The sequence below is a fragment of the Nannospalax galili genome, unplaced genomic scaffold, assembly GCF_000622305.1.
Source record: "Nannospalax galili isolate Female #2095 unplaced genomic scaffold, S.galili_v1.0 scaffold105, whole genome shotgun sequence".
In the NCBI taxonomy this organism is placed as follows: Eukaryota; Metazoa; Chordata; class Mammalia; order Rodentia; family Spalacidae; genus Nannospalax; species Nannospalax galili.
This window is the reverse complement of record NW_008354502.1, coordinates 2,998,249-3,004,821: the sequence shown is the minus strand read 5'-3', so window position 1 is coordinate 3,004,821 and position 6,573 is coordinate 2,998,249.

Sequence of the window (6,573 nt, the reverse complement as noted above, 5' to 3'; positions counted from 1 at the left end):
TTCTTTCTTTCTTTCTTTTTTTCTACAATGTCAGAATTTATTGAATAACAATAAATTTACACAGTATTGAACATTCATTGGCAATAATTTGCCAAGTAATCCCACTTCCCTTGAAAACTGACAGTGGAAACATTATTCCAATCCTAATTATTAATATTAACTCCCAGATCACACATTGCACATCATATAGCAAATATATCTCCATATACATATATATGTAGATTACAGAATAACTGCAGAGGATTAAAGGGTCTCCAGCAGAGTTCAAGGCATTTCAAAGTGACTTGAGAAGCAGAAGCTGGGAAACTGATGAGTCTGGGGAGTAAGATAATGACCCAAGCTGGAGATCTGCTAGAGATATTGTTGCTGTTTCTGTCATAGAGTCAGGCTGTCTGTATGATTTTAGATGTGAAGCGCAGGACCTTGGAGGCTATAGATGTGAAGAACAGAACTAGATTTGAATGAGTGGCTGGCTGGACCAACAGATGAATGAGTGCGTCAATGAATGGCAGGTCCAGATGGGTGAATGAGCAGATGAACAGACAGTCATATAAGTAGGCCATGTCAGCAGCAGGGACTGAACTGGTGAAGCCCTGAGACAGTTGAGGGTTCTCTGCATGTTATTCCCTGACACACACACTGGGTAGCCAGATGACAGACCCGTTGAACCATTGACACAGAAATGTTAGGTGCCCTCTGACAGAATGCCCTGGCTGCAGAAAACTAGAAGTCTTCTGAGACTGCTGCTGGCCTTGCTCAACCTTTATTGATCAGCTATATGAACTCAGGTAGGACTATTGGTTGCGACAGCCTGTTTCCCCAGATAGCCTGTCTTGCTTGAGCAAACAGGTTCAGGAAAGAGGGGACCATACATTTCTCAAGAATGCCCTGAACTGCATGTGGCCCAGCACAACTGTACCCTATATAGTCTCCAACCCGACCCCTCCCTCCTTGTTTAGCTTCCATGAAGAAAGGTTGTTGCCCCTCCCTGTGCTAATAAACACACTCTTGTTTGTTGAGGTCAGGTGTGGTCTCTTTCTTTCTCTCGCATTGTTCCTGTACTCTGAAACCTAATTCTCTCCTTTTTCTGGGGTTCAGATGAGGAAACAATACCCTTTCTTTAGAGTGCTGTGTCTGATCAGTTCTAGGGCTTGATTTTCCTGATATGATTTTAGTGCACCTATATATTTCTACATCTTTTGATAATTTATTCAGTGGCACCCTTTCAACTTTTAGGAATAAGTTATTTATCAGTCCGTGCTTCATGGGTAGTGCTGGACAGATGGTGTCATTGACATGCTCACGAAGGTGCAGAATCATACCCTGTCCTTAAAATGGAGTCCCTTGAAAGTGCTTGTAAAATGGAATCTCTCAGTTCAAGGCACAGTCTGAAAAGATCACTGTTTACTACAACATGCAGAGACTTAGGACAGGAACAGCCTATTCTCAACAGTGAACCTTTCCAAAGAGTGATTGAACTTGAGGAAGGGGTCATGGGAGCCAGTTGGTCAAAGTTGAGGCTGCTTCAGGACAGTTCTCAGGTACCATGGGATCAATCCAATTTTCCTTTCTTGCTTATAGTTAATGAAGCCAGAACTTAAATGGAGGGTAGAGTGCTGGCCAGAGCAGCCTGGGCTGGGTCCTAGACTCTACCAGGACAGGCTGTCCTTCCTCTGCTTATTTCTTTCTTAATTTCTCTTTTGACCCCTTCATCATTCAGGAGTGTGTTGTTTAATCTCCCTGTGTTCAGGTGGTGATTAGTGCATCTTTGGGTATTGATTGTAAGCTTTATTGCATTGTGGTCTGATAGAATGCACGGAATTATTTCAATCTTTTTGTGTTTCTTGAGGTTTTTTTTTTTTGCCCCAGCATATGCTCGATTTTGGAGAAGGTTCCATGGGGTGCTGAATAGAAAATATGTCCTTTGGTGTTTGGGTGGAATACTCAGTAGATGTCTGTTAAGTCCATTTGATATATGGTATTGTTTAATTCAGATATCTGTCTGTTAACTCTCTGCCCTGTTTACCTATTTAATGGAGACAGTGGGGTATGAAGTCACCTACTATTAATGATTTGGGGTTAATCTGGGTCTTAAAGTCCTGTAATATTGTTTTCATGAAACTGAGTGCACGAGAGTTTGGTGAATATATGTTCATGATTGTAATATCTTCTTGATTCATTGTTCCTTTGATCAGAATAAAGTGGCCCTCTCTGTGTCTTCTGATTAGTTTTAGTTTAAAGTCTATTTTTTCAGATATTAGAATTTCTACACCTGCTTTTTTCTTAGTAACATTTGCTTGGTATATTTTTTCCATTCTTTCATTTTGAGGTAGTGTCTGTCCTCGAAAGTGAGATGAGTTTCTTGCAGACAACAAAAATATGTTTTTTTTTTCTTAATCCATTCACATAATCTGTGTCTTTTGACTGGGGAATTCTGTCCATTAATATTTAAAGTTATTAATGAAAGATGGGTGTTGAATCCTGTCATTTTTATTTCTCTTTACATTCTTGATATAACTGTACTTTCCCACAATTATACCTTTATTGGATTTCTTTCTGCAATCCCTTGTGTATAGTCATTCCTTTCTTCAGCTCTTTGTATTGCTTCCAGAACTCTCTGAAGGGCTGGCTTTGTGGACATGAATTCCTTCACCCTACTTATGTCATAGAAGATTTTTCTTTCCCCTTCGACTATAATAGACATTCTGGCTGGATATAGTATTCTGGGTTGACATCTGTGGTCATTTAAAACTGAGAATACTTTGGTTTAGGTTAAAGTCAGCTGTAATTCTAATGGATTTTCCTTTATATGGAACTTGTTGTTTCTATTTTGCAGCTTTCAGAATTGTCTCTTTGTTCTGTACATGTAATGTTTTTACTATGATGTGCTGTGGAGAGTTTCTTTTCTGGTCTTGCCTGTTTGGTGTTCTATATGCTTCTTGTATTTGTATGGGCATATCTTTCTTTAATTTTGGGAAATTTTCTTCCACGATTCTGTTGAAGATCTGGTCCATGCATTTTGTTGGGATTCTTCTCCTTTCTGCATGCCTATGATTCATAAGTTTGGTCTTTTTATAGTGTCACAGAATTCCTACATATTCCATTCTTGAGATTTCTTAATTTTTTCATGATCTTTGCTTGAGTGGTCTAGTTCATCCACTTTATCTTCCAGTCTTGATACTCTGTTTTCCATTTCATTCATCCTATTGATGAGGCTTTCTCCTGTCATTGCTAATTGGCTTACTGCGTGTTTCACTTCCTACTTCATTTCAGCCTGAGTAATCTTCAATTTTTCTAACTCTTTCTGAATTCATTCAGAAGTTTATCCCTATCTTCCTTCAGTTCTTTGATTTCTTTGTTTGTGTGTTCTTTAAATTCACTGAATTCTTTTATCATGTTTCTAATTGTTCTTTTGAGTTCAATGTCCTGCATTATCTCTATGGTGTTCTCACTGTACTCCTCTAGAAGACTATTGGTATTTGGTGGGGTATGTTATTTTGTTTTTTCATGTTATTATTTTTTCTCTGTGATTTTAACATGTGAGTTTCTTTTGTAGTGTCTTATTCTTGTGTGAGACTTGGGCCTTCAAGTTTAGGTCTGCTTCTTTTTGTGAACTTTATGTGTCTTTGTGATTGCCTTTTTGGGCATGAAAAGCTGGTTCACCTAAGTTTCCATTTCTCTCTTTTGATTTTATGTTGGGGTGGCCAGATTGCTTTTGTCTTCAGGAGTTCCCACAGAGGCCCAATTCAGATGAGGGTCATAGGTTTTCAGGCTTTCTCCTAAGGTCTGGATCCCTCCAGGAACAATTTTGGCCTCAGGAATTTGGGGGGTTGACTGCCTTGGGAGCCTGTCCCAGGAAAGATGCTGGTCTAGGGCCGCTGGTGGCTGTTTCACCAAGAGATGCAAAGGCAGATGGGGCAGGAAGAGGCCCCAAGGTCTCCTGGGGCCTGCACTGAGGTGCTGGGTTGGTCTGGATGCAAAGGATCAGGAAGAGGATAGGTCAGCCCCTGAGTCCCAGAAAGGCTGGTTGGTAGTGCAGGCCCAGGGAAGCAGAGGGAGGTGAGGTTGGGCCAGGCCCAGAAGCAGTGTTCCTGGGGCCCAGAGAAGGCACTATGTTGATTTGGATGAAAAGGTTCAGGAAGCAGTATTGATTCCCCAGGTGTCTGGGGCCCCAAGACAAGGAATGGGGCAAGGCCCAATCTAGGAGGAGAGAAAGGTGGGGGAGATGGGAGGGTGAATGAGGCTGTGAAAGTCAAGGAGTGGAGGGAGTAACGGAATTCCCCTGGAGACAGGCCTGAGGGCAGGAGAGAGGCCTGCAGCAGGTCCTGCAGGCCCGGGGAACCAGAGGGAGGTGAGGGCAGGGCAAGGCCCAGAAACAGTGCTCCTGGGGCCCAGAGAAGGTACTAGGTTGGTCTGTATGAAAAGGATCAGGAAGCAGTATTTGTTCCCCAGGTGTCTGGGGCCCCAAGACAAAGATTGGGACAGGACCCAAACTAGGAGAGAATGGCAGTGGAGATGGGAGGGTGAATGAGGCTGGGGGAGTCAAAGCATGTGATGGACATACCCATGAGAGAGGCCTGCAGATAGGAGAGAGGCCTTTGGCGGGTCTTTCAGGCCCAGGGATGCAGAGCCACACTGGAGTTTCTTAACTTACTAGGATTCCCATCACTAAGGAGACTGTGTCTCCCATTCCCAGCAGCCATCTGTTGCCAAAAGACTTTAGGTTGCTTTGGGGTTTCTTACTCACTTCCCCATGTTTATTCTGGGAGTGTGTGTGTGTGTGTGTGTGTGTGTGTGTGTGTGTTTTGAACTTGCATGCGACTTGTACATGCTACCACTACTGTTAATGAGTTCATATAAAAAACTGACCAGCTGTCTGGAAAACTGTGTTTTCTTCACTTAGCACTTCTGGCTCCAGCAATCTTTCTCTGAGCCTTGGGAGGCATACGTTTGATATAAGTGTCCTATTCATGGATAATCACTCTGCAGCTTCTTGCTCTCTGCAAATTGTCCAGCTGTGGGTTTCTGTGATAATCATCATCTGCTGCATAAGAAAACTTCTCTGGTGAGCGTTGAGTGAGCATTAATCTATGAGTATAATAAGAAGGCATTAGGAGTCAGTTTAAAATTACAACTAATCAGTATAAACTGGTTTTCTTCATGCACTATGACCTCAAATAAAAGGGACTCTCTTTGCAATGCCCTACTGGTGTCAGTATCACTGAAAGTGAAGTACCTTTCTTTGTAAGCAATTCTCAGATTGCCCCAGGGAAGCAGAAGATAGGAGGGCTAGATCAATTCTCTACCCTAAAGCTTTTATTTCAAGGCACATGGTCTCAGACACATTGCTAGTTTTTAAGGACATTGAGTTTGTAGTACACCCATTGCTTAGGATATAATTTTTAAATTTCTTTTCAGTTATGCATATGCATATATGTCTGGGTGAGTGTATGTCACATTTATGTGGTGCCTGTGGAGTCCAGAAGAGGGAAAGTCCTTTGGAGCTGGAATTAGAGGTGGTTATCAACCACCCAAAATGGGGGCTGGATTCTGAACCCTTGCCCTATGCTAGAGAAGCAACTGCTCGGAGTCACTGAGCCATCTCTCCAGGACTGTTAGTAAGACTATTTTTATGTGTATAGTTACTCACCTATACTATCTCAAAATTCTTCTAACCCATTGAATCAATTTAAACATTTAGCATATTCAAATTTTTATCGTCTTTTTTGAGGTAGGGTCTCCCTGTAGCCCCAGCTGACCTGGAACTCACTATGTAGACCAGGCTGGCTATGAATTCACAGAGATCCACCTGTCTATGCCTCCTGAGTGCTGGGATTAAAGATATGCAGCACGATGTCCAGCTTTAGCATACTCAAATTTTGTTAAAACATATTATAGATGAAAAAGCAGCATTTTTAATAATATCAATTTAAATTAAAATGGATTGTAATAGATAGACAGACAAAAAATGAAAATATAGGACTTATCTATTATTGTTTGCATTTTCCAATGCAATATAGAATCATAATAAAATTAAATTTGGGGCATGAGGTTGTTTACAATATTTTATATTAGACTTTGTCTATATGCCAAAATTGCCTGCTTTACAAAGAGTTTAAATAACTTCCCAGTGAAAGTTAAGGAGTTGGCTCAGTGAATAAAGCACTTGCTACGCAAGTGTGAGGACAGGAGTTGGGATTCACATGACCCATATAAAAGCTGAGCATGCAGGAATTCCAGCACTCAGGAGCTGAAGACAGGATACCGAGGGAAAGCTGGCCAGCTAGGCTGGGTGCACCAGTGCATGCTGATCCTGCATTAGTAAGTAAGACAGAGATCAATGGATGAAGATTTATAACAACCTTGGTCTTCTGCATACAGGCACCCACACATGCATGTGCACTCCCACATGTGTGAAGGCAAGTAAATATATACATGTACACACGTGTACAGTTATAAAAAACAATAACAGTAAATTCTCTATGATCTTTCCTTGCCTGAATATATTTTTTTTCTCAAATTTTAAAGGATTTTAATATCAACAGGATAGACAGGCAAGACAAGTAAATGAGA